The sequence below is a fragment of the Arachis ipaensis genome, chromosome B05 (assembly GCF_000816755.2).
Source record: "Arachis ipaensis cultivar K30076 chromosome B05, Araip1.1, whole genome shotgun sequence".
NCBI classification, from domain to species: Eukaryota; Viridiplantae; Streptophyta; class Magnoliopsida; order Fabales; family Fabaceae; genus Arachis; species Arachis ipaensis.
In genome coordinates, this window is record NC_029789.2 from 98,525,258 (window position 1) to 98,537,066 (window position 11,809).

At 38.0% G+C, this 11,809-nt stretch overlaps 1 pseudogene; it reads left to right on the plus strand.

The window, feature by feature from the left end:
- Positions 338 to 11,809, plus strand: part of LOC107640789 — a 73,599-nt pseudogene continuing 62,127 nt past the window's right edge.

An 11,809-nucleotide genomic window follows, 5' to 3' on the forward strand; every position in this document is an offset into this window, starting at 1 on the left:
TTTTAAAAGCTTGGAAAATATGTATCATATTCTTAGAAGTGGAATTCTACTTTTAAAATAGGTTTGCTCATTAAATATATAGCAATGTAAAGACCGGATATTATTATTACAATATTATTGAATCTGGATCAACCATCAGAAGGAGAATTGCAAAATCATTGATTTGATGCTTTGACAGTTGTTCGGTCAAATTGTAAAATAGTTATAATAAGTTTCTCACTTTTGTCCATGAGAAAATGGTAAACAGAACAAAAAGGCTTAGAACTATAAATTTTTTTAAATTTGAAACAAAGAACATAAAAATTTTTCAGCTCTTTTAACTTATATATTGCGAAATATGTTAAAGTTAATGATTGAAAGGTTTTGTTCAAAGTTTTTCAAAATAGAATTTGAGATACTAGTTTCCTTAAAACCCATCTTAAGTCTTGATGCACTTCAGATCATTTTAAAAATGATTTTGAAGTATTTTTGATAAAGACAAATATAAAAAGAAACCCCGAATGTAATAGAAAAAAAAATAAACTTTAAAAAGTAGAGATAAAAATTTGAAAGATATACACAAGCGAAATAAGTTGATTCAGCCTCAAATACCTATGTTTAGTCTTTTAAGAAAATGAGTCATTATCTAAATTAGTCCTAAGAATTTTAAAAATAGACATTTTAGTCCCCAAGAAAAATTAATATACAGATCAATTTTTAAGGTTTTACTCCGGCAGACAAATCAGTTCCCAGTTCATTTTTCGGCAAGTAACTATTCAGATTAGTCTCCAAAGATTTTAAAAATTGAAATTTTAGTCTCCCAAAAAAATTAATGTATAAATCAATCTCCAACGTTTCTCTCCGTTAGACATAACAGTCCTCCGTCCAAAAATAAAATAAAATAAAATAAAATAATTATTATTATTAGTATTAATTGCCTAATAATATTGTACTATAATTTTTTGTATTTTTTAGACAAAAATAATGATAAATTTATTCATTAGATTCTTATATATATATATAGTCACCAAATAATAATAATAATAATAATAATAATAATAATAATTTATTATTATTATTTTATTTTATTTTTAGACAGAGGACTGTTATGTCTAACGGAAAGAAACATTGGAGATTGATTTGTACGTTAATCTTTTTGGGACTAAAATGTCCATTTTTAAAATCTTTGAGGAATGATCTGGGTAGTTATTCTGCCGGAAAATGAACTGGGACTGATTTGTCTACCGGAGTAAAACATTGAGGATTGATCTGTGTATTAATTTTTCTTAGGAACTAAAATGTCCGTTTTTAAAATTCTTGGGACTGATTTGGGTAATTACTGTAAAGAAAGTTTAAGAGTTTTATTAATAGAATAAATATAAAATAGATTTTTTTTTAAAATCGTTTTAGGCTAAATCTTATCTAAGAATAAACTGCAATTAAATTTAAAAATGTTAGGTATTATTTTTTCAAATCTTCTAAAGTCTAAACTATGGCTTAAATTGGCTCTTCAATCTAATGATTTTAAATATTCTTTCTTCAAATTTTTTTCATACTAAACCGCTATTTATATAGAATATTTTATCAATTTAAAAACTTTAGATATTTTTTAGACTTTTTCAACTAAAATTATTGGATAATTCACCAATTTAGTAATCTTAAATATTTTTCATTGACTACTGATCAAAACTGGATCAATTTATGTGAAAGGATATGTAAAGTACAAAAACTCATAATTTTTATGTTGAGAAATTCAAAAACTTTGCTACCTAACTTTGGAAACCTTTTTCTGAGATGTAATTCAAATATATTTAGAGTGAAATGAACTATTTTCATATTTATAAAAGTTTTATCTGGACTAAGATTTGAGATGAAATTATTTGATTATAATTTTTTGAATCTCTTCTAAGATAAAAGAGTTACATCTATAAATAAAAGAAAATAATTTTTATTTGATTTTTATTTCATAAAACTAATTTATTTAAAATGATCTGGCGCAATTTTAGTTTAGTTTATTGTAATTTTTTTTTTTAAAAACAACACCCCTGGATATAAAAACTCAAACTCACTTATTTTTCTCTTATTCATCACTCTCTCTTTCCTTTTAATTATTTCTTTTCTTTTTTGATTGTTTACTTTTTAAAAAGGTATAGGAAAATAATGAGTTTAGTGAATAATATGACCAATATAATGAAAAAGAAAATTAAAATCAAATGATAATTAATTTAATTAATTTTTAATAATTTTGTCTTTTAAATTAAAAAAATAAGAATTTTAAACAGGAGCCTTCTCTCCGCATGTGAGGTGTATTTTGCAACCTTCCTTTTCCCATTCTCTTCCCATCTCACCGGTCCATCGCCGCTAGGAACACCAGCCACCGCCCAGAGCACCAGCCGATGCCGCCCTGTCCACCGCAAACGTCCGAACACCCCCTTCGACCACGTTGCGTCATTCACGCAGCCCCCAGCCGGTGGGTTTCACCATCCCAGAATCTTCATCCGCGACATACAGGAAAAAAGGGGGGGTGTTTGAAATCAGGAAGTAGTCTTAGCTTAGACCTTGGAGCTATCTTATTGCCTCAACAAAGAAATAAGATGTTATTTTCACATTCATTTGTTTATGATATTATTTTCTGCTCTGGATAAAAATCCGTTGAATTCTTCCTTTTCAGTTTAGCTTTGTTGATCTGCTGAAATATTACAGTATCAAAGACGAATATAACATTCTTCAAGTGTGTGCCTATTGGAATCTGTTTCAGCTTTCTAACACAGCAATTTCAGTTTTGTACTATTCCGCATAATATAAAGATTAATGATTTATGATTAAGAAAAAGCATGCTTTTTTATTGAGAAATCAAATGCACCTTGTTAACAGTCCAGCTCAGTGAATCATTCAGGTGTGATTGTGGCTGCCGAAACACCTGAACTTGGATCCTTTTTGCTTGTGCCTTCTGTCAAGGAGCTAGCGGAAAAGCGCATCATTAAGGCTCCGGAATGATACATTCGTCCGAATCAAGAGCCTCCTTCTTTGGCTAACACAACTTCACATCCAAAGTTCCAATTAGGGGGTGGCAAACGGATTTAAACTCGTCGGATCGAACCTGCTAAAAAAAGGAAGGCCGGACTGAAAATTGGGACCGCCAAAGAACAAAAGTCTGCCTAACCCGCACCGCATAAACTGCGGGTTTTGTCGGGGAAAGGCGGACTTTTCGTCGGGCTTAGTTTTTTTGGCAAGGGGATATTTTTATAATGTTTTAGGCAAAACCCAACTTTCCCCAATCTAACTTACAAGAATATGAAGATGAAAGTTGAGTGTTTTAGATTATGTTTATGTTACTTTGAAAAAAATATTTATAATTATGTTTTGGTTGAAAACTTAGATTATAGTTATGTTTATTAGATATTGTGAATATAAAAAAATATAATTTTTTATGCCTTTAGAAATTATAAATTTATTAATATGGTGTGAAATTATATATATTATTTAACCGTTAATAGTAACAAAAATAAAGAGGAGCTTTGGCGGGTTTAGCCCGCCAACCCACAGTTAAGCAAAACGGAATGGAATTTTAAGACCGCCTCACTAGGCAGAGCAGGATGGGCCAGTCCGCCAAAGGACGGACTTTTGGCGAGATAATACAGAACGGACTTCCCCACTTGCCACCCCCTAGATACAATCATTGACCTCAACAAACTGTTCTCCAAAGGCGAAGGCGAAAAAACTGAGCTAGAGAAGCCGGATCGTGCCTGCAAAGAATGGGGTTTCTTCCAGGTTTTGAAACATCACTACTTCTCTACTATATTTTAGTGAGATTATTGGAGCGATAAAATAAATTGTGTTATATTAGCAGCAATCTTAGTAGTTATGTCTATGTCATGGACAAAAATTAAAGTAAATGATCAAACAGTAATCGTAACCTCAGTAAGATACTTCACGGAATTGGATTGTAGTTTGGTAGGTATATACAATTTGAAAATGTTGCAATCACATACTTGTATAGTCTAGGCATATTACTTGAGATCTTTTAAACTATAGGTGCAGTCACAATATATAATTGTGAAAATAGTAATGTTAGGAAACCAACACCATAACAAACAGCCAGTTTTAAGAGTTTAGGCTATCAAATAAGCCCAGTATGAAGTATATTAAAGAGGAGCTTTTATTGAATTTGAATTTATAATGTTTCTTCTAATTGAGTTTGCCTTTTAGATATTTTTATTTTAGAGTTTGGAATGTTTTTTTTTTTTGTGATTGTTCCTATATCCCAAAATTTATGAGAGAATTCATGCTCTGTTTATATGAACTAATACAATATAGACACGTTGCATCATTAATGTCAGTCATTTAATAATTAAATAATTTTTAAAAATTAAAATTTAATATATTTTAAAAGTATATTAAATATTATTTATGTACAAATACAAATACGAATACGTATATATGTTAACCATATATAATTAATCATGGTTAAATGTTAAATTTTATTAAAATTAATAAAAAATAAAAAAATTATTCTCTATTCTCTCACCTTCCTCCGCCCAAAACAGTAAAAAGTAAAATTTTTCTAATTCAGAGTACTTCACCTTCAACCCTCAAATCTGAACCTTTGCCAGCTGCTCTCCCCCACACCGCCGTTCATCATTGCTGTTCACTATCGCTCACCAACACCACCACATCCCTTCTATCTTTCACTCCTTCGTCTATCTCTATCTCCATCATCGTCTATCCCGTCCTTGGTCTCCGTGACCCCGATTCCACCGCTCCTGTTTTCGCCTCGAACACTAGCGCCGTCGCATCTCGCTACTGTTTCTCACGTCCTGAGTCTCCGTGATCCCTGTGTTCGCCTCCTCTGATCCACCAGTTTCGTCGCATCTGATAAACCACTATTTTGTGGTTTATCTTGTGCCCAATTGTGTGGTTTTTATCAAGTCTTTGCTCACTTATTCATACAAATTGCATGATTTTACAAATTCCTTCCCAATTTTGTTCTATGGTTGAAAACTTACTTCCTAAGCCTTTAAATTGTGTATTTTAATTCCCCTTTATACCATTCGATGCCGTCAGTGTTTTCAGGCTTTATAGGGCAGGAAGGCCTTAGAGGATGGAGAGGAAGCTTGCAAAAATGGAAGGAGCACAAGAAATAAAGGAGATAACCAGCGAGGATCGACACGCACGCATGGCTCACGCTTGCGCGTGAATTGGATATTTGCACAGTGACGCGTGCGCGTACCTGATGCGTACGCGTGACACGCGAAGATGACCATCGACGCGTACGCGTGACGTGCGCCACGTGCAGAAATCGCAGAAGACGCTGGGGGCGATTTTGAGTTGAGTTTGGACCCAGTTTTCGGCCCAGAAACACAGACTAGAGCCAGGGGACAAGCAGAGACTCAACAGACATTCTCATTCGCATAGTTTTTAGTTTTAGTTTGGAATCTTAGAGAGATATACTACTTCCTCTAGGTTTTCTTCACATTCATAGTTTTAGAGTTTTATGCTTTGATTTGGATATTGGGAAGAGTCACTACCTCTATTGAAGTTGCTATCATTCTAGTTTGTTTCCTTATTCCTTTACTCTTTTAATTACCCATTAACCCTGTTCAGATCTAAGTATGGATATTTTTTATTTCGGAATTTATTAATGCAAAGAACTATTTTTATCTTTAATTAATTTTTTGTTATTATTTTATTTGAATTTCCATGTCTTCCTTTCTTTCCCTTTTATCGTTTATGAAAATAGCATTCATGTCAATGGAGTAGACTCCCAACTTGACTTGGGAGTTGATTAAAAGGAGACCCTTGAGTTGGAATACTCAAGTGTATTTGGGAATTGGAAGTTGTTGGCTGGCCCTCTAGTCACTAACGCTAATCCTTCTATAGGAGAGGATTAGGACTTGTGAATTGGAGCCGGTTTAGTTACTTAATTTTCCTTTATTCGGTAAAAGATAACTAAGTAGAAACAACAACCTCTTACCATTACACTTGGGAAAATTCAACAAGGATAGAACTTTCAATTAATCTTCTCCCAGTCAAGGCTTTTTAATTCAAATATATAAACCCTCTTGTTAATTTTCATTGCTTCAATTTACAATCATTTATTTTTCTGTTCTCCAACTCTTAAAATTTCTCGGAAAATTCCTGACCAATAAAATAACATTCTTTTGTCAACTCGTTGGGAGACGACCTGGGATTTCTACTCCTAGTATTTTTATTCTAAATTTGTGACAACCCTTTTAAATTGATAAGCGGAATTTTCGTCGGTTAAGAACTGTACTTGCAACGCTGTTCTTATTATAATTTATTAATCGGCATATTTCCGCCACGTCAATTTTTGGTACCGTTGTCGGGGAGTTGCAATAGTGTGCTAAATTATTGGTTGGTGTAAATATTTTTTTATTTTACATATTTGCATATTTTATTTTATTTTATTTACCGTGAGCTGTATGTTTTTTTCATTGAATGACGCGTTCACTGCCTGTCCGAGCTTAGCCGCGTTTGATCCTGAAATTGAAAGAACTATTTCACGTATTAGGCGAGCTCGGCATCGGTTAGCCTCTGAGGGTGGTGAAGTGGTTACTACCAATTCACCAGTCTTATCTGAGAGCGAATCTGAAGCGCCATTTGAGGAAGAAACAAGCTCCTCTTCTACTGATTCTGTTGATTTACGTGCAGGTAATATGGCGGAGCCCAGAAGGATTACACTCCAGGAAGCAGGAGCTCCAGACTTTACACTGCAACCATATCAAGCGCGTCACCCGAATCTGGCTACAGATTTTGAACTGAAGATTGCGCTAATCAACTTACTGCCCAAGTTTCATGGCTTATCTGCTCAAGAGCCTATCAAGCACCTCAGGGATTTTCAGACAGCCTGCTCAACTACTAGGCATCATAGTGCAGATGAAACTACTATTTGGCTATATGCCTTCCCGTTTTCTCTTGAGGGAAAGGCAAGAGAGTGATTCTACACTCAACCTGAAGAAGTCGTTACCAATTGGGATCTGCTCAGAAGGGAGTTCCTGGAAAAATACTTTCCAGCTGAAGTTACAGATAGATTGAGGAAAGAAATTTCCTACATTATTCAAGGCGAATCAGAGACTCTTTATGAGTATTGGGAATGCTTCAGGAATTTTCTAGACTCATGTCCCCACCACAAGATTGATCAGTTGGTGTTGATTAGCTATTTCACACAAGGCATGAAGCCTCAAGACAAGACTACACTAGATGCTGCAAGTAATGGCTCCCTGAAGAAGTACAAAACGGCAACAGAAGCATGGCAACTGATCACCGACCTAGCTGAGTCTACCCGAAATGCAAAGCACAGGAACAACCATCCCAAGGCTATTGTGGAGGTTTCCTCTAGTAGTGAGACTGCTGCTCTCACACAGACTTTGGGAGAGATGACCAACATACTGAAGTAGCTACAGCTGAATCAACAACAACCTCAGCCTCCCCCACAACAACAGTGTCAAAAGTTGGTTCCTCAGAGAGTGTACGAAATATGCGCCTGCTATACTCATTATACTGATAAGTGTCCGCAGCTCCAACAAGAAGACAACACCTTGGCAGCTACTCATAATTTCTATGACTGCTCGAATCAAGGATACTATCAACAAGGTGGCAATTATAACCAAGGTGGAAACTACAATCAAGGTTGGCAAGATAACTCCAACCAAGGCTGGAGAGACAATTCCAACCAGGGGTGGAGAGATAATTCCAACCAAGGATGGAGGAACAACTACAACCGAGGAGGCAGAGACAACAGAGAAAATCAGAGGTGGAACAACAATAACAACAGACAGCAGAATCCTCCTCACCAACAGCAGAACCAAAGCCAGCCTTATAGAGTACCTCACCAAAAGCGGACCCAAGCGCCTCAGAACAACCAACAGCAGGCCCCTCAAATCGCTTACCCCCCGTCTTCTTCTAATGACGAGATACTTCGCTCTCTTGCACAAGGACAACAAGACATTCAGAATACACTTACCTCTACCATAAACGGTTTGAATGCTACCTTACAAGCGCTCGTCTCCCGGATGGAATCATTATCTACCCCCAACAATCAACCTTCAAGCTCCAGTGTAATTCCTTCTCAACCTTTACCCAACCCCAAAGGTGGAATCAATGCCATCACTTTGAGGTCTGGAACCACACTGCAAGAGAGGAGTCATGAGGAGTCAAGCTCAAAGGAAGACATTCAAGTTAAGGACATTGTTGAGGTAGAGGATGTTGAAGAAGAGGATGAAGTACAGGACATGGTTGAAGAAGAAGCAGCTCAACTAGGGAATGGAGCACCAAAGGAAGATGAAGTTACAAGAGAAGCCATTCCCATTCCATTTCCACACCTTGCTAGGAAATCTAGGAAGCAGATGGAGCTAGACCCCAAGATGGTAGAGATCTTCAAAAAGGTTGAGGTAACCATTCCCCTTTTGATGCCATTCGCCAGGTACCTAAGTATGCTAAGTTTCTAAAAGATTTATGCATGAATAAAGATAAAATACAGGATTTAGAAACTATTTCTCTAGGTAGCTCTATTTCTGCTTTAATAGGTGATATACTGGAAAAATGTAGTGATCCAGGTCCATGCATGGTTACTATTACTATAGAGGGTGTAAAATTTTCTGACTGCATGTGTGATTTAGGCGCGTGTGTGAGTATTATGCCGTTATCTGTATATGATGCCTTGAGGCTCCCTCCCTTAAAAAGGTCAACAACACGTTTTGTTTTGGCAGATAAAAGCATAATCTCGGTGGTAGGAATTGCTGAGGACGTGCTGGTGAGCATTAAGGGGCTCATATTCCCTATTGACATCTACATCTTGGAGATGCCCCCTAATGACTCAGGAAGTCCATCTTCCATTCTCCTTGGAAGGCCATTTCTGAAGACTTCAAGGTTCAAATTGGATGCCTTCTCAGGAACTTACTCCTTTGAGATAGATGGCAGAGCAGTGAACTTCAACCTAGATGAAGCCATGAAGCATCCTCCGGAAGATCATTCTATCTTCCAGTGTGACATCATTGATAAAATTGTAGCTACAGTTCACCAAGAAAAAGTAGAAGAGATGCACATGGAGCAAGGTGCAAGTGTGGGGAAACCCTCTGAACAAGATGAAGATACCTTGCCACCATCACCAGCTCCAGATGATCAAGTGCCCAACCATGAGCAGAAAATGGAGTTGAAGCCCCTCCCACCCCACCTCAAGTATGCTTGATAAACCCATATTTCATGAGTTTTTTTTGTGCTTAATTAGAGTGATTTATTCAACTCTTCACCTATTTATTCACATTAATTGCAAGGTTTTACTTTCCCTTCCTTATTATGTCATGTTGTAAAAAACATGTTTCCTAAACTTTAAATATTAATTATTTTAATTACCTTTATTTCCATTCGATGCCGTGATTAGTGTGTTTAGTAGTTTCAGATTTCCTAAGGCAGAATGACTTAAAGGATGAAAAAGAAAACATACTAAAATGGAAGGAGAAAGCAAAACGGAGCTTTAAAGAAACTGGTATCCACGCGATCGCATGGATGACGCGATCGCGTGCCAAGCACGAATCAGCAGCGACGCGGCCGCATGACTGACGCGACCGCGCGCCTTAAGCAGAACGCATATGACGCGGTCGCATGACTGACGCGACCGCGTGACCCACGCGGACGCGTGACAGAGGCCACGCACCAGAAATTAGAGAATATGCCCCCAGCAAATTCTGAAGCCCTTTTTGGCCCAGATCCAAGTACAGACAGCATAGACCAGAGGTTATAAAGTTCCTCGCAGTTCCTTGAGAAGATGACCCGAGGTTTGAATACTCGGTTAACAATTTTTAAAGGGGTTTGTTACTTGTGACACCCAACACGTTTGTACGAAGGGATTTTTGCCGGTTTAGAAACTATATCTACAACGCAACCGTTTCTATGAATTTCTTTACTGGTAGAACACCCGACGTCAAAATGGCGCCGTTGCCGGAGAACTGCTAACGTGTGCCTTGTTATTGGTTATTGTAAATATTTTTCTTTTGCTTGTTTATTTACTTTTGTTTTTCCTTTTTTATCTTTATTTGCTACTATGAACTCTCTCACTTTGAGCTTTGAGTTTGATTCTAATATTGTTAAAGGAAATAGAAGTTACAACAGGAATGTGCATCAAGGTCAGACCAATCAAGGATGGATGGAACCAAGAGGATCTAATCAACCCTTTTGGCAGCAACACCCTCCGAGATATCCTGGACAGAGACCATTCTACCGTGCATACGCAGCTGAAAGACATGGTGGACAACCTTGTAATTACCAACAAGCCCCACCCCGTGCATATGAACCATCCTTTCAACATAACCTCGAACCACCACATTCACAAGCTTTTCTTCACCATTCGCCATCATATGATCCTTTCTTACCCCAATACCAATCCAATCGTTCCCAATCATCACCACTTTCTTTTGTATCATGTCCAAGTCTGGCAAATCGCGAAGCAAAGGATCGCCTAAAGGAAACAGTAATTAAATTTCAAACAACCATTCAACAACTGGAGCAAGCACTAATTCAATGGGCCACTAGGCGCTCAAATATACAAGGATCAACCACAGCTCCATGTGGACAACCCGATGAAGAGCGTAGCATGAAAGAAATATTAGAGACTCCAGTGGACAAGACAGAGAATGAATTCGTACTAGAACAAGTGGAAGAAGCTGTCATTGTTCAAGAAGAAGAGTTGGTTGAAGATCTAGGCGATGCTAAACTTCCTTGGGAATCCAGAATTGAGGAAAACTCCGTCCAAGATGCCACAGTTGATGCTAAGGAGGATACCGTACAATCTCCAAGGCAAGTCATTTACGAAGAATCAGACGGAATAATCCAAGAAGAAAATTTCCTTGATGATGATAGTCACAAGTCTAGTTCTCCTAGTGATGAACTTGCGTCCGCAAGTGAATTCTCTAAGATCGAAGAATCTTCCCCAGGTGAATATGAAGATGATGCGGAGGTAGATTTCTCTCAACCTCCAATCTATGACTCGAGTGATGAGGAAGACATAGAAGACTTTGACCAGAATACAGATACAATTGAAGATCTTTGCAAGGAAGTGGAAGAATTCATAGAAGAGTACAAGGAAACAGAACTTGCAGAACCACCAAAAACACCTATCCCAAGGCCATTACCACCCAATACAAGCTTCAAGTGGGTACAATCCTTAACTTATAATTTTACTTATTCACTTGAATATGGTTTGCTTGAAACAGATGGCCAGCTTAGAGCTCTCTGCGGCTTTAAGAGTAAGAGGGAAATGGCTCGTATTCAGAGCTGGTGCACCAGGTTCAATAAAGTTCCACGCTTCACCTCGAAGTACACGGATTGGTATCATGCTTAATTGCATGGATCACGGAGAACGTTTGGTCACCATCCAACCGCGCGACCGCGTGACCCACGCGGCCGCGTGATATATATATCGGCGTAAGGATCCAACGAACAGAAAGTTGGGCTGGAATCGTGCGGCCCTTGTGTGTTTCGCACAAATTGGCCCACGCGATCGCATGCCCCATGCGATCGCGTCACTTACCCAATACCAATCCACGCGACCGCGTAAGCGATGCGATCGCGTCGCATGGATTGCACATCACCCCAAAAGGAGACAGAGAGTTGCGCTAAAATAGCGCTGGAGTCGTGCGTTTAGCACAACTTCCAGCGACGCGATCGCGCGACCCATGCGATCGCGTCACCCTTCTTTCCCCCTCTCATGCGATCGCGCACCCCACGCAATCGCGTCACTCACATTCTCGTCCCAACCATGCGACCGCGTGCCCCACGCGGCCGCGTGGATTCGAAAATATAACCCCCCAGCCCG